Genomic DNA, 23,309 nt, shown 5'->3' with positions numbered 1-23,309 from the left:
TTTTTCCTAGAAACTGTCTTTTCCATTATGGTCGGGTCCCCTTTTAATATTTTTGCGGGCATTTATTTTCCCTAAAGTCCGGCCTTAATGTTCTGACTTATATCTCCATGTTTAAGTACCAAGCAACTAAAGGCTCCATGATTTTGCACATGCATCAAATGGATGGTGATGTTTTAACTCAAGCGGGAAGATGCTTGAAGGATAGCGACAAGTATTGAGTGGACATTATAACCTGCACGTAATGAATGAGCAGATCGGATGACCCTCACAGTCCAGTGAAGGAAGATGGAGGGAAGTTATTGACGATGGTATCGCAAGATGATGTCGCATGTCCCAGGCAGACTAGCAAGGTGCGAAGGTGGGGCTGCTAACGGAATTGAGCTGGAACATGACTGGACAATGCATCGTCAAGCTTTTGTGGACCCATCTTTCTACATTGGAAGGTCAATATCAATATTGACAGATGGTGATCGCGCGATGTGCCATGCTAGACAGATCTACGACGGATATAGAGCATTTTTTAAACAGAGTGTTTGGGGCATTTTTCATTGTTATTCATGCGGGAAAATTGAAGGCAAAAGAAAATAAGATTGTTGATATTGAATAAACAGAGACGTGTCCAGGCACATGGATGTCGACTAATTCTCAAAAGACCAATTTAGGAGGTGTTTTGTTGGGTCGATTCGTATTAATGGAAAAAGTTGGAAATACCAAAGGTGGCAATATCAGCAAGTTTCCATTGCCACTACAAAGAGAAGTTGAGATCTTCAGAAGGATACAAAATCGTTCATGTAAGGTAAACTTGGTCAGAAGGGCAGTGAATTGGCAGTTTGAGTCTAACGATGTTTTGATTCGATGGATATGATTTTTTGAATCCGTTTAGTGGTAGGATGCGTAGAAAAGCATTGGAATGATTTTTTTTTCTCATGCATGAAAACCACCAAGAAAGGTATTTTCATTATAAATACAGCTATGTGGTGTCTTCAATTGGTAAAAAGAATAAGAAAATTCATTATCTTTTTCGAAGGTTTTGAAATGGTGAATATGATTTTTGCGTAGTATCATGCTAGAAGTTACAATAAGCTCTTTGATACCAGATGGAATTCTTTTGGGAGTGAGTATTCTTATAGTCGATGGAGTCTTGAAAATGGGGAGAATAGTCGATGGACACTTGAAATCAGTTTCCTATCATAACAAGCCCTGCAGGACTCATCCCCCGTCTCTCCTCTATCACTCGCTGGTAGAGGGTTAAAGAAGGAGATTTATAGAGAAAAAGGAGAAGAACAAGGTTGCGATTGGGGCAGTAGCTGATCATCTCAGCATAGGCATGGAAGTTGCAACACCTTCCCTCCACTTTGTGTTCCTCTATGAGCTCCTCTTTGTATTTTCTCTGATCCTGGGCATGAAGGTTGAAACTTCTGATCTAGTTTAGGGGTGACTATACTTCTTGTCAAGATCTAATTTCCCTTCCAAAAGGGAAATGCTCTGCAAAACAAAGATGATGTATCTCATGGTCCATTTTAAAGTATCTGTAATGATACTGGCATAGCTCAAAAGGTTTTGTTTCTATCAAAATTTAGTTAGAAATTTTGGTTCTACTTCATCATGAATGCCAGCATGGGCAATCTTCTAGGAGACTGTGAGTAATATTTTTGTAACAAAGTCATAAGCAATCTTATGATCTTGTGACAGGTGTCTCCTCTGGCCTGAAGCTTGTTTTCTCCCTTGTTTCTATAAAAAGGAATTCATGGCCATGAGACAGAGGTCGAGAAATTTGGTCACAAATCTTGGGGGTCGAGAAGCTTGGTCCACAAGTTTGGATCCAAACCCTTGGTCATGTATAGTAAGTCTAGGTGAAATGAGTAGCCTATAATAGGAATTTGTAGAGAAAATAAAATGGATCTTGTGTCTTATTTTGTTCAAAGTTCTTGAAGGAGTTATATGTAAGATAATTTGCAACAAAAAATAGCTTATTAAATGAATGTAAGCATAGTTCATTTTCTCTAGTGTGTAACTCTGTTATGTTTTGAATTAGTAAGATCAAGGGTTTTCGCATTCCTTTCATTGTTGTGATGTATGTGTTTTGTATCTTATGCTCTAATCTAAGGGGCTGGTTAAATTTATAGGATAGGATTTGCAGACTGATGGACCTTATCAATGGATTATGATAAGTATTTTGGGTTGGGACAGATAGATGAGATGCATTGTAAGGCAGTGTTATCTTAAGATCTCCAACTATTAGATTAATGTTTTGTTCTGTTATATTTCATCTTATGTTTTACAATTTTAGTCCCCCAATGGATAAGACACTCGTCGTGGATTTAAGTTGTTTCTAGTAAAAATTCTTTACTCATAACTCATCAACAGCTTGATGTAAATCGATAATATCAGAATATCTTTTTATTTTTTTATATGTCAATGATTGTCAAAAGTTGTCTCATGCTCGAAAGTAGGTCAAGGATCACTGAGAGCTAGCCACTCTGTAGCATTAAGGCACCACCCTCCCGTCTTTTGTAGAGGCCGAAGTGAAGAAGGGTTAGCATAATCGTTGTCATATGTTGCTCCAAATCCTCAAGTATCTCTAAAACAATGCAATCTGGGGAACCAACACGAATAATTGGAAATCTTGAAATGCTAGCAAACTTGACTATGCTAAGAATAGAAAATAAAACCAAGTTGGGACATGGAAAGTAATCATTCGCTCTACACATCTTTTGGATAAATGTTGTTAGTGATAGGTAGAATGAAAAAAAAATGCTAAAACAAAGAAAGGCGGAAGGTTATGCATATTCAATGAATTGAATCTTAGATGGAGGTTAATAGTTAAACCATGATTATATATTTAATATATAATAAATTACCTGAATATCAAAGAAAGAGAGAATTGTGAAACCAGGTATAATTATAAAAATCATTGTGAGGTAATATTTTAGCAATGTGTATTAATTTATGTATGTCTTGTGGTCAAATACCAGTAAATATTATGTTTGTGTCTCAAATATATTATACAGGGTATCTGACTTTGAGTAAGGATGAGGTAGACATTATAACGATACATCAAAATGTACCCTTGGTGACAATCATGTGTGAAAGTAATAGTTATGAATGTGCTATTAAAATTTTAATGTATTGGTGTATCCTTACTGAAAGGAGTGTATGAATCAATCTTTAATTATACATATTTTCTGTGTATGTAGGTAGATATTGCCAATCATGTTATATTCTATGTTGGGGTTTTATTACCTCTAGTATCAACCCTCACCTTTGGACAAAGATATGCTAATGTGACTAGGGTCAAAGGGCTAGAGGCCTTCCATCAAAGTGTTATGAATTTTCCATGGATGTTTGTTCTTGTGCTAGCCGGTGAACTCCCATACAAAAAAGTATGATTCTCTATGGACATTGTCCTTGGCCTACTCACCCACAAGTAAAACCATGCTTGTTGGTTCATAGCACAAACTCACTCCTTGTGACTAGTATCCTATGGTTCAAGATGGACCCTTAGGTGCCATGGTACTTGGACTCATTCCAACTATTGGTTATCAAGACTTAGTACCTCAAATTATGAGTATAAGAGGCCTTCCAAAATGGTAGGCATTTGAAATCAACATGGACTACTGGTATATAAATATAGGTAAGAAAATGTGCAATAAAGAAAAGTTAGATATGGAGTTTAATCATCTTCTCACTTGGGATAAGTGAAAACAATTAGGATGAAATTGACTTTTAATATTACATAAGATTATCCACCAAAGAATTAGAGAAATAGGATTCAAGATCATGGATAGTATGATAGGATGTTAGCACATGCAACCAAGGTACATATTAAGGAAAACAAATTTGAGTAGTGATATTGAAATCTTATAAGATTAAGAAGTTGAGGTTTACACGTGATAATTGGAGTACTACATGAAATTATTTTATATTTGCATAGAAGAATTAAAGAAAGTAAAATACAAAATGCTTCAGACATATGAAATTATGCATTATTTTCTTAGCATGTATCCAGTTTTGTGGGACCATGCCTATCCTTATTTGAGATGAATTATTATGAGATGTGTTGTATCCTTGTTTCATCAAAGACCTATTGAACTCGTAGAAAAGTGTGAGGACTATTTTATATGAAATCTATCTTTTGTAAGTCTTTTTTGGAGTCCTAGGGGGTTCTTTTGGATTGGAGGTAATTGTGAGTGTCAAAATAACTTGATGACCCATTAATGATTAAAAGGAAAAATGATTTTTCTATTTTGACAATTGGAATTACAAGAAAAATATTTATAGCAAAAAGAATTTCTTTACTAACATTGCTACGATTCAGAGGCTTATTAGGACCCATATTTTGAAAAAAATCTTTCTTCTCCTAAGAGACTGTAGGGCAGTTTGAAGCGAGAATGTAGTTTTTTTGTGTTTATTGGAAAGTAGGGTAACGTAACTCACTCATGTAGTAATAACGAAACAAATTCTATAATTTCAATTTTGTAAGTACATAAAAACGTGAGTAAATTTCATTTAAGCAGATAAAAAAATAATTTTATCAAGCCTTGAGTTGATTGATGCAAAAGAAAAATGTGCTATTTCTATAACCTAGAAGATTCTAGAAATCAAGAAATAGAAAAATAGAAATGAGTTTAAATATCCAATCTATTAGTGAAACCCTAGCTTACACTTTTGCACAACCTGACATCATATTCATGTTGCACTTGCACCTAATTCTTTTCATGGAAATAGAGATAATAATCCTTCCTTTGCCTACAAATATGCGAGTAAGAAAATAATAAAGAAACAAATTAGATTAAGTATATATCATACATGTAAAAATAGAAGGAAATAAAATACAAGTAACCCTTTGTGAAGGGCGTAGCCTAGCCCGAAAAGTTCATGCCTTAGGGTAATGAGGAGAAAGATACCTGCTCACACACCTTTTAGCGAATAGTAATAAAAAATGCATAGAATAAGAGAAAAGTTTAGATTTCTCTGATGTCCTTTATTCAAAACTATATCAGCTCGATCCCCTACAAATAGCTGCCCAACAAATGACATTGAAAAAAATTACGCTCTGTAGAAGTTCAATGGAATAGTGGAGAGCCATACGAGTGAATATGGGCCCTGCCATGCATTCAAAGTTGTGGATGTTCTTCCTATTGATCATTGCCACAAGGGGCTTCATGCAAACAAAATTTCAGACACTCTTTCGTGGGTCCCCATCCAAGTCCATAGATCTTCCTAAACCACTAGCACTACAGTCAGTATACAAAAACATGATCTAATTCTCCTTATAAATAGGCAAAAGAATGTGGGAAGGAATTAGGAAATAGAAAATTGGAAATTGGAAATTGGAATTGAGGGTGAGAAGAAGGTAGAGATGGAAAGTGTGTGTGTCACAAGAGTAGGAGGGTTTATTGCCTCTTGGCTTATAAGGATGCTCTTGATCAAAGGCTACACTGTAAAAGGAACAGTCCGCAATCCTAGTCAGTATTTATTTTTTATATATGAGAAATTGAATTTTTAGGGTTTAGGTAGGGGAGGGGAACTCATCCCCTATATTTATTATATTTTATATCTATATCGATGAGGATCAATTATATGTAGATGATAAAAAGTATAAGCATCCAAAAGAGTTGGAAGGGGAGGAAGAGAGGCTTGATCTTGTGAAGGCTGATATTCTCGATCCTGACAGTTTGATACAAGCTATCAGAGGGTGCAAAGGAGTATTTCAGATGGCTTTCCCTATCATTGAAGATCCGGTATGTCCCTGTCCCTTTCCCTCGCTTGTTTAGCTGAGTATTTTTACTGGTCTACGCACTTAATATTTTAATGGCCACTTCCATAGGCACAAGTGTTGCAGGCGGTTGTGAAGGGCACTCTAAATGTGTTGAAAGCCTGCAACAAATTGGGAGTGAAGGCTTTAATCCTTGCGTCTAGCATCGGCACCATTTACCTCAACCCCAAAAGGAATCTGCAAGCTATAGTCGATGAAGACTGCTAGAGCAACCTTGATTACTACATTGAAATCAAGATCACAAACTAAAAGTTAGTTATGTCACAATCATAACTAAAGAATCTACATTTTTCCCCTCTTTAAGGCAATTCAGCCCGTTGCGTTGTTTTGAATAAACTGATTAACAGATATATGCCCGAGAGATTGATTGAACAAATTGTGAGAAGATGGATCTCTCAATAGATTATGGGAAAATATATTCGATGATTGAATATTGTGCTTGAGATGTACATTTGATGAAAATGCACAACTGAGAGGCATAATTGAACAATTGATGGAAATGAGCAGTATAGCCAAATTGATAAGTTGATTAAGCTGATTCAGTTGATTAAGCTGATTTAGATTGATCCTAGCGCAAGACAAGTTGATCAAATAATTGATTAATTGATTGATCTAGGGGCGAGGACATTTGAGAAGCAAGTTGATTGATCTGATAAATTAATTGATAAAGAGATTAAGAGACATGTATCAGTTGGATAACGCATTTGATTGATCTCTCTAAAACAAGGAATCTATGAAGAGAATATTGAAAGAAATGGTGGTGAGAAACGGTTGATGTTAAAGATAAAAAGAGATGAAATGAAGAATGAAAGAAAGGAAATGAAATGATAGAAGGAAGGGATGAAGGAATAAAAGAATAATTGATGAGAGAAATGAAGAAATTATGAAAAGAATGAAGATAACAAAAGAGGAAGATGATCAAATAAATAAAGATGAAAATAAAGGGAAGAGGAAGCGATGAAAATTTATGTTCTTTTAAAGTTCTTATATCATCATCGATCTTATCATGGCAAAAGGATGAACTCATCTGAATATGGATTAGACCCAAATGAATCATATCAGTCACATATAGGAAGACACATCAAACAATGAAGGAATGCTTTAATTCACATTAGACCCGGACTTCCTCGATGATCAAGTAGACAACCATGTCCTAAGAGTGTCTAGTAAGAATTCAGGGACTTGATGTCCATTCAAGAATCAGGTCTCCCCACCCTTGGATAGGTCTCCTCCCATCATCGTAAGGTCTGATATATCTCACACAATTGTGGATACGTAAGGAGCTGACATAATGGCTAAACACCAAGAAGTGGAAGGCTTTCGCCCTCTAGCCAATTTATATAGTGGATCGAATTAGAAGCACCGCTTAGGTTGTCCCCTCTTACCCAACCCTAATGGCTTCTCGACTAGGCCCTCTAAGCATAATAACAATTTCTCTTTCACCGAGGATCCCAAATGCAAGGGGAGAGGATACTTTTGTTATTATCTTTTTGGGATCAACTAAAATAAAAATATGTGCAAATACACCAAACACATCAAACACTTTGTTCTTTTTAAGCACCAAATCAAAATGTGATTTAAGCTAAAATAAAAAATAGTTTGTTTGAAAATCACAATTTCTTCGACAAACGTCCTGCACCACACAAGTTAGCAGTTTAAATATATGATCTTTGACAAGTGAAAATGGATGCCTTGCCCAAATCGTTAGCCCTGCAAGATTAGTACCAATAATAAAAAATCCAACTTTCTCACAAGTCTATTGATACAATCAACAACTAACACAAACTACAAGGCACAAACTAAGAACTAACAAGGGCAAAAAACCAAAAGACTCTACTATTAAATGAACACAAAAACCCCATTAAGAAACAAAAATAAAAAAACTAAAAACAAACCAAAACAAACAGTCAATAGTGGTCATGTACAGCGCTTATTCATGTTGAGAGTCATCAATTAGGCGCTTTCTAATATCTCAATATTTATCGATGACCATTTTACTATATGACTAGTGTCTATGTGGGTATTATAAAAGACACACTATTAGGCAACAACTAAAGATTTCAGTTGTTATGAAATAGTCTTTATTTGGGGTATAATAATCTCTTATATTGCAACCGTTCACTTATGTGTAAACTATATGTCAATTTTATACTTTGGTAGGACTCCTGTGCAACTTGACCAAAGACTTAAAATCTCTGACAGTAGTCTTTAGTTATCATATGTAGATAAAGTTGGTGTGCAACTAATGTTTTCCTATTGTGCAATCGTCTTTAATTGTTCCACAATTTCTTAGTAAACATTAAGCAAGGAACGGAAAAATATGAGGCATGTCAAAATAATTCAAAGAGCACAACCTTAAATCACAACTCTTGAGGCCAACACAATTTCTATTCAAATGCAAATGGTAAGTTGGAAGCCGAATTCCACAACACTTGCTTGTACACTTGCAACGTGTTTCAAATAGATAAAATCCTAACCAAACAACCCTTATTTTTAAAAGGAAATGAATCAACAATTCATAGAGATCATATAAACATTTCTATAGGTCATACCCGTAGGTGTGTGTTTGATCTTGCGGTTATGCCAGTGACTCGTAATCACAGGTTAGTTTACATATTCTAAGGCATATGTCAGCTCTTTATGTATTTTCCTATATATTAAGTAACTATCTAACATATCTATATCAACTTTCCAAATAATTAGCTTTGTTTATTTGTTTTCAATTTCAAATGTTTTATTTAATACTTTACTCAACATATTGCCTTTCAAAATTATTTTAATTGTATTATTATATGGTTAATTTTGTTTCATTTATTTTTCCTAAGATTATATGCAAAGGAGATTTTACTATTTGTTTCAATACTATAATTTATATTTTCATTTTATGTACACATTTTTGAAATCATGAAAATTATATTTCCTACACTTCTACCACTCATTTTACACCCCTTTTGCGTGGGCATTTCAAGTACTTGGCCCTAGCGCATGATTTTATCTAATCTAGTGCACATCGTTTTACTCAATATTCCTCTTTGGCAGCCAAAAATGGAAGTAAACACATCTCCTTGGACATTTATCATCCCTCAATTTATGCACTCCCATTCAACGTTCAAATTTCCACCTACAAGTTTGATCCAATTCATTTTTTTGCTGAAAATGAGGTTTAAAATATTTGATTATGGCTCAATACCAACCTCGTCCAACTATATGTCATGTTTCGATTTCCACTTGAGAGGATTTGAATTATGTGCCTAAGTTAATTGTAAAAATACATATCCCCTAGCACATTAACCATCTTGTATTATCCTTCACTTGCCATTCATTATCACTCCCTATTCTATATATTCAACTTGTTGCTGCTAAATTTGCCAGAGAAGAAATCTTACAATCTTTGGATGAGTACTCTGTAGCACATCTAATTTGGATCTGGAGAATTCTATGAGTAGCCTCTAGAATTTGGATTTGGTTTAAATTTCCTTTCTTGGTTTCGAATCCTCATCCTCACAAAGCTTATACCTCGTATAATCTAATGGAAAAATTAAGTTCAATGAGATTTACCAAGCGCGATTCCCTTTTAATAGATTTGCATACAAAATAAATCATGCATATTTCTATTTTAATAGATTGTGCATATTTCTCTAAGTTTACAACCACTCTTTTTTCGATCATCTCCTTTAATATTTGCACCCATCCCAACAATTCCTCAACCATAATGCCAATGAAAACATTAACCACTCTCTCTTTGTAATGCCAATCAAACGTAATTGTCGTAATATCCATCGCAAATAAATTGGTGCCTTCCATGGCTGACTCGGGTAGGGAAGATTTTAGATTAGTTTATAGAGGATTTTTGTAGGATACAAAAAATGTCATATCCTTCTATATATATAATTGTTATTGTATCCTTCTATATATATAATTTATCCTTCTATATAATAATTGTTATCCTTCTATATATAATTTATAGGTGATGTGTGACCATAGCTATGGCAAAGTATATTGATGTTACAAAATTTGATTTGGGCTGCTCCAGAATGGAGGGTCATAAAGTAAAGTGCAACCCATCCAATATCAAGGATGCATCACAAATTCTAGAGGGTAAAAACTAATATATTGCTAATTTGCCACAAATTTTGTGTGAGAGCGAAGCTATGTATGTTGTTGCTAGTTTCCATTCTCCTAACGGATGATTTCTTTTTCTTTTTAACCACCTTCTAATCATCGTTACTACCATGTTTTAAGTGGGTAGATGATGAAGGTAGATCAATAATAGAAGGACCTTTTTCATTTCGATCCACGATAATTTGAACCTCTGACATGCCCTGAGGGAGGACACCGGTGAATTCATCTCCAGCCTTCCCTCGATACTTTATTGTTGCATTGATGTTGTGATGGGCAAGGTTTCATTACTCTTGTCAGCCAAACTACAAATGTATCTCTTTCACCTTTGTGAGGTTTTTTATCACCCTCAAGCTGTGACTGCATAATTTTGAGGTCTGGAAACCTTGGTGAAGACATTGGATTCTCCAAAGGTGGCATTCATGAATGGAAGACATTTGTTAGCTAGTTGAGAAATGAATCTTTTTATGGATTGTATTCGTCCTTGTAGAGATCTTAATTGTTTGATATTTCTAGGAGGTGCCATCTCCATGATTTCTTGTACCTTTGCAAGATCTACCTTGATTTCTTTTTCTGAGACTATGTATGCCAAAAGTTTGTCAGATGTTACACCAAAGACACACTTCCTAGGATTGAGTTATCCATTGATATGTTCCAATCTTTGAAAGATTTATCCAGGATTTCCAGATGTCCTTCTCTTGTGAATGATTTAGTCAATAAGTCATCTACATAATCTTCCATGAATGTGTGCATCATGTCATGAAATATTATGGTCCTTTCTCTTTGATAAGTCACTCGTGCATTTTTCAAGCCAAAAGGCATGACATTCTAACAATAAGTACCCAATGGACAAGTAAATGCTGTTTTATCTTGGTCCTCTGGTACTATTTTGATTTGATTGTATCTAGAGAAAGCATCCATGAGAGATAACATAGAATGTCCTGTTGTTAGATCTACAATTATGTCAGTGCTGGGTAAAGGAAAGTCATCCTTCGGACAAGACTTGTTGAGATCTTGGAAGTTTATACAAATCCTAATGATTTTATTTAGTTTAGATACAGGCACAATGTTAGAGATTCATTTTTTATATTCGATAGGTCTAATGAATCCTACATCTAGTAACTTCTTCAAGTCTACTTTGACCAATATGGCAACATGTGGGTTCATATTTCTTAGTTTATGTTTGATAGGTTTAGCTACATGTTGTATAGATAAGTGACACATGATTAGATCTGGATCTACTCCTGGCATATCTACATAAGACCAAACAAAATTGATGATGAAGTCAGGCCTTTCTTTTTCTGTTAGTGATTCGACCAGATGTATGATTGCTGCTTTAGTGCCAAAATTAATTGATTGAGTTGGCTCACTTAAATTGGGTAATCTCTCCTAATAATTCTCAAGAAGACTGTCAAGTCTCTCATCATCAAGTTCCTCAAAGAGGTTTTCACCATCAAATACGTTCTTTGTTTTTACTTTTTTATGATCTAATATTGCCATTAGATGGTTTTCACCATTATATCGATTTTTTATTTTGCTTTTGCAACTAAGAGACTTGGAACTCTCGAGATTGAGAACTCTGTTATGAGTGTCACTGCTGGAACATGTTTCTTGGTTTACAGAACAAAAGTATTGGACAATGGTGTCGTCATCTAGGAAGATAGGTATGTTAAGGTGTCCAAGTTGTTCCCAGTCTATGAGTTCAGGATGTATGAGGGGTAAGGGATTGTTTGGCGGGTTAAGGTCCACAATAGTCAGGGTCATGATGGATTAATTGTCAAAATTTGTTTCATTTAGGCTAAAGCCTATGATGATACCTTCTTCAGAATTGATTTCGTTTGAAATCTGATTATCCTTGCTAGAGACATTGATATGTTGTAATCCAACTTCAACTGGTCAATCCCCCAAATTTTATCCATCATAGGGTATGGGTGTTTATGTGTGGATTGTATCTACCTCAATTTCCTCAGTGACATCAGAGAAAGTATCCCATTCATATTATTTTGAGTCTATCTCAGAATAAATTTCTAAGGCTATACCATTGTATCTTACAGGAATATTGTAAGACGAGAAGAGGTCTCTGATAATTTATACAAGTTGTGTGGCTTGTGTTGATTCGGGTTTTGTTCTTGCTTGTATTCTTTGAATTTTTTCATAAACAGTTTATCTTCTTCGAGTAGCAGGCTCTTCTCATTATAGTTTAGATTCATCTTCCCTATGTGTTCTGTCTGTTTCTTTTGTGACTGATTATGTACTGGCTTGATCAGGTTATTTCATTGCTTGTATATGATGTATCTATTTGTAAGAAGCTTCTTCTCTTTGAATAGAAAGTTCCTCTTGTTTCCTTTCATATTCCTCATCTCTTTTATCTTTGCTAATCCTTGCATCTACTTGATGTAGTGCTTCTAGCCATTAGTCCTCCTAGTATGTGACCCTTCTTTTCCATCGGGTATTTTGATGATGATCTCATTTTTGTTCATGTGGAAGATGTTGATCATACACCAGTCCTAATTTATCTTTGGTAAGTTGTGAATGGGGTTGCATTGGTTTTGTGATGCCTTCCTGATGCTTTCCAATTGGACTTGTTCCTTAATATCCCATCAGTTGTATGATTTTAAATCCTTTTCCATATTATTTTTTGGGAGTAGTGATGTTAAAAGATTTTTCTCATATGTCTTCTTCATCTTGGTAGAGCCAATTCAAAACATATTTTTCTTTTGTTTCATCTGGTAGGGTCCCTGCTTGAATGAACATGCCATCAAACTTTTTGATAGGCTATGAACATTGTTGTTTGGAAGTTGATGGTTGTCCATGAGATTTTGGTGAAATTGGCATCTTTGATAGACATAAGGATTCAAACAAGTATTCTCCCATGCCTTTGTCTTTTAACTTCAAACCTTTCTCAAAATATATGAATAGGGTTTTGAGTTGATCCTTGATGGTTGCTGATCTAGAAGTGGGAGCTTCCCTGTTAAGTTATACAAAAAATACTGAACTTGTTTGACATTATTGCAATATTGGAAAGGATTAGTGTCTACTGTGATAGTAATTTCCTGCTCATCATATGGAAATTTAAGGCACTGATGATATGTGGATGGAACCACTTGCATTTCATGGATCCAAGATCGACCCAAAAGAATGTTGTAAGATAAGTCCATGTCCAGGACTTGACATAGAGTATCTTTCTAAATTGGCCCTACTTGAATGGGTAATACCATGTACCCTTTTGATGATCTTTCCTCATCATCATATGCCTTGATTGCTATCTTTTTCTTTGTAACAATGGTCATTTCTGAGAAACCCAATGCACAAATAAGTTTTAGAGTACAAATATTTAGACCGGCTCCTCCATCTATTAGCCCTCTTTTCACTCGATGTTTGTAGACTAAGAATTCAATATGGAGTGTGGTATTATGTGGATGATTAAGAGAGAGAACATTGTGCTCTAAAAATGAAATATTGTGATGGACAATTAAATGTCCCACGTTGGCTTGGAATCTGTCAATATACAGTTTATTTGGAACTGTAGTGTCTGGGAGAGCGTTTTCTAGAATATCCTTGTATGAAGGTGAGATCTTAAGAAGCTCTAATATTGATATTTGAGTGGGTGTCTTCCTCAATTGTTCCACCAAGTTGTATTGATCATTTTGCAGATGTTGTTGTTTTTTATGTGTGTCCCTTCAATACATATTTTCGTGCTCGAGTAGTTATATTGACAAGGACATGTTTTTATTTGTTTTTAATAGTAATGACATTAATTTGATCATCCGATGTCGATATGTCATTGATATGGGCTCCTTTGTTGTTCAAGGATGATGATGCACCTTTATCATAATTTGGGAGTGGATTCTTAAAGGTTGCATGTTCATCATTGGTCTTATGACCATCTACCATTATGTCACCATTATCAATTAGATCTTGAACCAAGTTCTTCAAGCTTAGGAAGTCATTTATGTGATGCCCTTTTTTCTATGATATTCACAATAATGTGTGTCACTCCACCATGGTGGTTTTATTTGGGGGTCAAAATCCCTCGTGTTTAGTAATGTAATGACTTTATTTGCCAATAGTTCTCGAAATGTAGATTCATTGGTTTGTCCTAAAGGTATGAACTTTCATTGATATGGTGCTGGTTTTGAATTAGCATTATTATTATTCTCTCGGTTAATGTTGCCTTGATTGCTCATTCCAAGAATTTTGGTTCTTTGATTGTTATTTCTTTGAGGATTGGTTGGTGGAGTAATGCCAAATAATTATAACACGGTTTGTTTTGGTTTAACGTTGTCTACCACACCATCACTAGCAACATTTTTATTCCTTGTCCAAAACTTGGATTTGTCTGAGTTGTTATAGTAATTGTTGTTATAGGTGTTGTTTTATGAGCCAACACCCTCTTAGAGAAATTCAATTTTCCTTTCTTGATTGAGGTTTCTTCCACTTGGATGTCATTCTCAATAAGCTTTGCAAAAGTAGATAGACATTGTATTTTGAGTTGATAACTCATTTCATCGTTTGACTTGTCTATGAAAATTTCCATTTTTTCCTTTTCTAGCACATCCCATGGGTATCTTGAGACCATGTGTCTAAAGTGTTGTAAGAATACCATGAAAGTTTAATTGCTCTTTTATTTTGTATTGCAAATGTCTAGCATGGTGACCTTATGTTGGATATTGTAGGAGTATTGTCAAATGAATTTATTCACTAACTCATCAAATGATCTGATAGGAGGTGTGAGTCTTGAAAGCCATTCCATTGTTTGTCCTCCCAAGCTTCTTGGGAATAGCTTCATCATCTAAGTATCATTATGGGAAAACTCCAAGCTCATAGTGTAAAACTCCTTATCATGATCATGAGGATCTCTCTTACCATTGTATTTATCATACTTTGGTATCTCCATGTTTGGTGGGAAAGGCACCATGCTTAACCTCCTATCAAAAGTATAAGGACAAATGTCCTCCAAAGAGTACCTTGTCATGGGCCCTTGTTGCATTTCTTGCATCTGTCATTGGAGTGCTTGAATTTTTTGTGTTATTTTGGCTAAGGGAGCATTTTCTTCATTGAATATTTGATGGTGAGCCTCCCCTTGTTCACTAATGTTATCATGATTCCAGGTACCGTCTTAGTTGTGGGTGTTATCTCGATTATAGGTGGTATCTCCTTCCAAGTGCTCTTGATTTTGAGTATGGGATGTGTAGGTCCATGCCCTTATTCTTAGGATCCTTTCATTGGTATTCTTTACACTTTCTATGTCAAAATCTTTAGGAATCGTGACTCCTTTACTAGTTATCATGAGGAGCTATTTTTGCTTATCTAATTCTATAAGACTTTCCATGACTTTTTGGAAAGAGGAATTCTCTTGACATTGTTGGATAAGATCCTCAGTGATCTCTTCTTCCCCCATGTGCATATATTCATCAAAAGGATTGGACTCCCTGTGACTCATTCTTGATCTTGGTTGTGGATCCTTTTCTTTGTTTTTCTAAGATAGAGTGACAACAACCATCATTATACCTCTAAAGTAGTGAATTACTCTTCTCCTAGTGGGGTTCTTGGTGGAGTTGGTGGCTCAAATCGAGCTTCATTGTAAGTGATACAAAATCTTGGAAAGAAAGCGGGATTGATCTTTCCCCCTTTGTTAAGACGTTGGCTAAATGTTGTTTTTTGTGTAAAAGCCCTACTTCTCAAAGGCTCTTCGTCAAAATCGTTAGTTTTTCCTTGAAGATATAGTCGCATATGATGCAGGAAAATATAGTATGATATAAAGAGTTGACGGTTGATGTAGAGAAACCTTCTCCTCTTGATAACCACTCTAGGGCTAGGTTGTCTCTTCTTCAAACCAGTTTTTAGACAAGGATGCTTCTTCTTGGTATGTTGAAGGGTGTTCATGCGAGTTATCAAAGTTTGAATTGAGAGATTGGTTAAATGAATACTTTGTTTGGATTTCTAAGTCTACTTAGTCGAATAGAGGGTTTGATATACCTCTATTCATCTGACCAAGTGTGTCAAATGATATGATACAGTTCCTCGATATTGGAAACTAACCTGATTTGACCAACTTAGAAAACTAACTTGGTATGTTGATGTTTGGATTTGGTTAATTTGAAACTTGTGATCACTAACTGATATTGTGTTGATCCATTTTCTCCTATCTGCATTGGATTTGACAAAAAGACCCAAAAGGGTATTTGAAACTGGTTATGAATTTTCAAAAATGTTGGTAGATTGCTCTTTGTTTTTACCTAATTTTGGTCATGCGTTAAAACAGACCTCTTATGTGCTAAAAGATGAGTCGAAAGCACTACAAAGTTGGTCAGATGCGCTATACTTTCCCTGAAATTTTTTATCTAGTATTGTTTGATAATACAAATGTTGATTTTGCAATGCGGTAAACTGTTTTGTGCAAGCGCTAACTTTTGGTTGGTATGCACTATTTTATGATTGCTATGTGCTACACTGATGCTCTTATGTGCTAATATAGTGTTCATAAGCGTTATCTAATTTTTTCCAATGTTCTTTTGTTTATGCGCTAATTTGATCTGCTTAAGCGCTAAGATTTGGTTTCAATGCATTATTTGATGGTTGAAATGCACTACATTGATGGTCTAATGCGCTAACTGTTCTGATTTTCTCAGTTTGATGAGTTTGTTGAAAGTTTAAAAATTATCTTTGTTTGATGTATGATCTTTTGATAAATGATTTAAAAACAATATAGACAAAAGCAATAATAGTTTGTCTATGCTAACAAATCATGTATGTTGTTTTGAGGATGTGTTCAAATCCCTAATGTTTTCATTAGTTTTGATACAAAGAAGACATATCAAGTAGACGCTTTATTCAAGTTTCATTGACAATATCATAGCCCACACTCGATACTCCTTCAACTCAAACAGCCGTTGCACCCCCCAGAGGGCACCCATTTTTTTGCCTTTGTCTAGAAATTAACCCAAAGAGGATTGCTCCTCAATTGAGTAGTTATCTTGGGAGATGTATGGTGAGTATTCTTGTGGGAAAATTCTTCCCCACCCTTGCACTATGATATTTCCAATGTATGGCAACTGACTCAGCTCAAAGTTTCTACTTCTATTGCTTATAATAAAGGTTATGTTCAGCATGACAAATGATAAACTCAATTAAGAGACTTCCTAACCTTTAAAAAAAAAGATTTTCGCATCACAAGGATACTAGGGGAAGGTTATAAAATGCACACTGCCATTGGAGGGGATTTTAATCAACCTCCACAATTGATTATAGCGGGTTGGTAAACTTGGCGATAAAGTTGTTGCCCATTTGGGTCATACCCTTCTCACTAGCCCCCTCAAGGCTTCGGGAAGGCATGCCCTCTAAAAGGTTGTATTTTCTAAATTGAAATAAATCTTGACAATGGTGTGTTTTTCTTTTTGATCACCCGATTAAGGGGCGAGCATATACCTAACACCTTCAAAACACGGAATACATGCTTTCTTTTTATCTAATATCGTAATCGTTTTCTAAAAGACTATCTTGGAGATGATGCTCCAGAAGACATGTGATTATTTTTATCCCAAGATAGAAATGTGTGAAGATAATAAATATTTTGAACAAATAAGATCATGGTCAACCAAATGAAATTCGCCAAATGACTCAACAATGATTGCAAACTTTTAAAGCTTTTAACATTGCGATGTGAGGTTCTTTTTAAGCTTCCAAACGAAATCTGAGGTTTGTTTTAAATTCTTGCAAGAAAGATGAGTTATTTTTACCAACTTTAAAGGTGAACAAAGAAACTATTCTAAGTCCCCCTGTAGACAACTGTTAAAACCTGCAACCAAATTAGTTAGCAAAAATCCAATTCTGATGGTGGGCTTCAGAAGCCTGATTTTTAGCTCTGCTCTAAATTTTTGTCTCCGCCAACTCTATGCACTCAATTGTAGTACAAATGTATTAAGAAATGATGCCTACATGCTATAAAATCTAGCAAATGTACTACTCTGAGGCCTAGATGCGCTAGTCTGGTCCTCCTACGGGCAAAAATAGGAGAGAGGGATAAACGCTAAAAAAATATTAGATGCGCTGAAAGATTATTTCTTTGTGCTAATATGTAACATGGAAGTGCTAGGAAAAGCTATGGATGAGCTAAAAGAACTCTCTGATGCACTATTCTAATATTTTGACCTAATATTTATGTTCAACCTACAATAAAAATGATATTAGATTTGGGGACGTGCCCCACGGTGGGCACAAAAACTATATGCTGGAATATGTGGTGACCAAATTATTAAAATTTAGATCCAAAAGGCCAACATACCAATGAGGATTTTGAGTGTAAAGATCAACTATCTTAAACTAGTTTAACTTCTCAAGATGTATCTCATTTTTCTCTATCTCATATGATCCCTAAAGTCAATATTTTTCTCTCAGATCTTTGAGAAAATGACTTAGGAATGACGACTTCAAGAATGAGTGATATTGTGATCTACATGCATGAATGCATTTTAAGATCTATATGAAATGTTCAAACTATGATATTAAGCAAGGATGAAGATAATGATATGGTAAATATATTAACAAACTATCCTAGCATGATATACTAGCATGGATATGTTATGATATAAAATGTTTCTTAATGACAAAATGTTATTATAGGAAAGAGAGGCTAAAATGCTTGATATAATTAGACTATAATGTAGATGCATGAAACTTGGATATGATTAATGAAGAATGTGAGCTCTATTTATAGAGGAAATAGGGCAATGAATAATTAAAATTGAATAATCTTAACAAGGGTCAAGATTGAAAGTTATCAATCCATGTTTATAGTTTTCACCAATGAAATGGTGACAATTGTCAACAAGAGGTGGCTTGAGAGGGGATGCAAGAGGCATGAAATGCCTGAGAAGAAATGAAGGTCACCTAAGGAGGTTGGGTTATGGTTAGTTCAACATCATCCATTGGATAAAGCTTTTACCCAAGGGATAAACTCTTGTGTAGGGGGGAAATGGGATAACTAGGGTCAAAGCCACGAGTGCTTGATGAGACCCTTGGGTTAAATTAGGGTTAAGATAGAGAGAAAGTCTCTACCCATGTGGTAAGGTTGATTTAACCATTAATGGTTTGGGAGACTTTGAGCGTTAACTTGTTGAAGGCATAAAGCCTTTAATTCATTTTGAAGACTTTTGGGGATTTTTGAGAAGTGACTTCTATTAAGGAATGTACAAATGTTCAAGTGATGAATTAGACTAGTTTAGGACGATTAGAAGAATCTAGAAGGCTCTAGAAGAAGATTAATCATGCAAGTGGATTTGGTAGGAGAATGCAAGTGGGATGAATAGAATTTTAATTAAAAAAAAATATTTTATTTCAACTAAAATAGATGCAACTTGCATTTGTAGGAAAATACAAGTGGGGGGGGTATTAATAAATTTAATTTATTTATATGCAAGGATAAATTTAATTAAAATTGAGAAAGGGGATTTGATTAAATAAAGTGATTTATTTAATTAAAGGCTAGAAACGGGGGGGGTAGATAATTAAATAGATGAAACTACAGAAATTAATTAAATAAGATTTAATTAATAAGGGGATGCGGTTTAAATAAATATTAAATATTTATGTAAAAAGGTGGTCATATTTATACATCTACAAGATCTATTTCCTTAACCCTTAAACCTAATAAGAGGAGTATCTTGATTATAGGTGTTATCTATGCATTTCACATGAATGATGCAGATAAGAAGTAGACTTGTGGATATGATTCATGCACTTTCTCTCTCTATTGTGTTTTTGTATGCATCGTTATGTTGTGTTTTTCTTTCTATAAAATCCCTTGTATGCTTTCATCTATAGAGGTGCATCTTTATGTTTTCTTCATGCTTACTAAATATTTGTGTTATATTCATCTCTTCAAATGTATGTGATTGAGATAGGATTTAGATCTCAAAATGATTTAAAATATTTAAGAAAGGATTGTCACTAATACCTTCATATTTTTGTTACATGCATTTTGAGTTCCCATGGTATGGATACATTAGTGTTAGTATGTTGATATATCATGTTGCACAAATTCCATCACTCCTGCCAGTATCACATTGTTAGTCTTCCTCGTGGTGGGTTGGGTATCTTTCATGTCATGAAAGATTTCGAGGAAGTGTAACTAATTCATGGTAGGGTGGAAACGTGCTTCGGCAATGTTCTCGCCCATGATGTGTTTGAGGGAGACAAATGTTAGGAGTTCCCATTAGGGTGGTCATCATGATTTGCTCCTTGTACATTATTTGTATTTGACCTTGTGGTCTATTGTAAAGTTTTATGTTTTGTTAAATATATCTTGATGTTAGCTTATGTAATTTGACTTTATATGTTGAAATGTAATTTCTTGTCTCCAACCTTGTATATCTACACATGCAGGAATGATTTATTCTTGATTATATGTATTTTGTGAATTATGTTATTTTGAAATTATGGTTGTCCTTACAACTATCTTGAGCCAATTAATTGTGAAGGGGTGAAGAAGAATGCTACTATCTAGCACATTTTGCAAAAAGGGGATATTACTCCTTACCTAGAAAGGCTTCATGGGGATAACCATAAATTGATTAAATCTTTTGTCAAGGGCTAGAAGGATACCTATGTCTCTATGTATGGAAAGAAGGTTGACCTCATGGAAGACCTTATCTATGAGATTACTTGCATGTCAATGGATGATAAGAAGGTCTTCAGAGACAAAAATGCATCAGAAGAAGAAGTGCAAAAATTCCCTAAAGGAAAAGAGGTGTAGTGTCTAATCAGGAAGCCAAAGAGTTTCTTTAAAATGGGCTCCATCAAACCCCTTTGGGTTGTCGTTCTTAAGCTACTTATGCATTATTTCTACCTTGATAGCCACTTTAATAATATTTTTTGGCATCATTTTATGTTGCTAAATCATTTCAGATATAAGGATAGGATTTTTTTTCCTTTTTTTCCTTTATCTTCCTTGAATGAGGTTATTAGAGATGCTAAGAAGAACCCTAAAATCTCTATTTTACATGAAGGCCTTATTATGCTCATAATGGGACACATTAAATATTTGCCTCTCCCCCTAAGAGTAAGGCTGAGATTTCTTAGGATTCAACCCCCTCGAAGGATGAGGACTCAAATTTGATTATGTCAAAGGATAAGTGTTCGGATATTGATAAGGATTCTAAGACTGGGGTTGGAATCAAAAGGGGGAATTTGAGCTATAGTAGAAGTCTAAAGAAAGGCAAAATGAAAAAGTCCTCCCCTATTTCCTCTCACTCTAAAGAATAGAGTTACCACCACTCAAATATTCTCCAAGTGATTTTGTGGAGAGTTATAAGGATAGAGATGGTAGATATCCATTTCCTCAACAATTGAACATCGAGTCACCGCATCTCAACTTGGATAAGGAGACTTGCGATGATATCCTAGGTCTTGGTAGGGATGTGATGATGGACTCTTTTAAACTACATAAATGGTATTTCAATGAAATCAAATAGATGAGCGTTAAGATAAGGTCTATTCAAGATAGGTTTGATGAGGGTGTAGAACACGGTGACTCGGGGTGGATAAAGAAGGAAAAAATATGGTTGTGTCTCTTTAAAACATTGTGACAGATGTGGCTAATTTGAAATCATATTATGAAGGGCGTATTATGGCCTTGGAAATAAAAATAGAGGATATTAATGCTAACCTAGTTAACGTGATAAAGTTTAGCCATAGTATAATTAAAGGGTCTACAAGAAGTATTGAGAATTTTGGTTGACAAATTCAAAATACTACAACAAGGTAATCCTTAATCTATCGATCTAGAGGACAAACATAATCAGGTTAGTGTTGAAATGGCAAAGGGCGATGCACCCATACCACAAGCCATCTCAAAAAGGTTGTTGGTTAGTTGCTGAAGGATTTTGCAAGATATTAAGAAGCTTGCTCAGGAATGTTTCGAGCATGAGGTTGAAGTTGTTGAAGTCTTAAAGGTCTCTTTCCTCTAGCTTTTGTTTAGTTGTTGTTTTTCAGTTGTTCTGCTAATGTTTTGCTATGACAACATTTTGTACATAGGGTTGAGGGTCCCTTCAAAACTTGTTTGAACCTTTAATCAAAAACTTGTATTATTTTAGTTATCATGTCAAATATTTTGTATTAGCAAATTCAAACTTATATTCACTTATGCAGATAATATTTAATTTATCTTGTCTAATTTAATAAAATTAAACTTTTATTTACTATGGTATGGTCACAGATACACTTGGAATATTAACAAGTTAACTTTTGCATACCAAATATGAAGATTCCAAGTTAAGAGAGAAAAATTTAGCTAACTAATTCTCCTCTATGTTTGAATTTTCTAATAGAGTTTATGTCGACAATTGAAATAAATCACTTCCTCAAGGTTATAATTAAAAACCATTTCCAAAAACAAATGATAATCTTTTTTAGATTATTATATAGTACATGATCAATACCACACATAGAATGATATTTTAAAAAAAATCACATTGAAAAGCTTCTTTGCAAGATTGTCATTTTCATGATTTTATTTAATTTCAAATAATTTTTTGCATAAGTATTAATATTGAATTTCCTTCAACATTATTATTTGAAATATCTCTAATCCAATATTAGTTGTAAAAATAAAAGATAGTATTAAAATTTATGTTAACACAATATATAAAAAATAAAATAAAATAAAACAAACTTATATTTTATGAAAGAAAATTAATAGTGAAAACAATCAACTTATCTTCATTACTCCATAAAAGTAATTATGGACTTTACTTATCTATTCTTATTTCTATATAACTTTTATTTACCATAGTATGTTCATAAATGCACGTAAAGATTAATAAGCTAACTTTTGCATAACAAATATGAAGATGCCAAATAAAAATTTAAAATAAGAGAAAAAAATACATACCATTATTATTTTGAAATATAAATAAAATTCTAGATAATTTTACTTTGAGAATTCTTTTTGAAAGGTTGCTCAGGTCATGATTTTATTTTAGATTCAAAATTTAATCTAAAATATTAGATTTTATGAATGTGTGAAAAATAATTAAATAGAAACAAGAACATGACTACTAATTTATAATCATTATTTATAAGTGTCATTAACTTTATTATTTCCAATACCTTTAATAAAATATTATTTGTGAAAATAAAAAATTGAAAATATATAAAAATTAAAAAAACTAAAACAAACCCAAGAGAAAATTAATGATGAAAAAATGGACTCATCTCTATAACTCCATAAAAATAATTGGAGGCTTTATTTATCTATACTTAATTCCATTTTACTATCAAAATAGATTCTACTTATTTTAGGCTTTTTCTTTTAAGCGGATTTTTCATCTGCAGACAAATGCTCCATCGATAAGGAATGTGGTGGTCTATAGCAGCAATAAGGATTGTGAGTATAGCTCATGCACTCTACACA

The 23,309-nt window shown here is 34.2% G+C and overlaps 1 pseudogene; it reads left to right on the top strand.

Annotated features, from left to right (window-relative positions):
* The first annotated feature begins 318 nt into the window (after positions 1 to 318).
* LOC131059797 (cinnamoyl-CoA reductase 1-like) overlaps positions 319 to 23,309 on the top strand; it is a 58,871-nt pseudogene continuing 35,880 nt past the window's right edge.

Source organism: Cryptomeria japonica, chromosome 3 (genome assembly GCF_030272615.1).
Source record: "Cryptomeria japonica chromosome 3, Sugi_1.0, whole genome shotgun sequence".
Lineage (NCBI taxonomy): Eukaryota > Viridiplantae > Streptophyta > Pinopsida > Cupressales > Cupressaceae > Cryptomeria > Cryptomeria japonica.
This window is presented reverse-complemented; position numbering and strand designations above follow the sequence as displayed.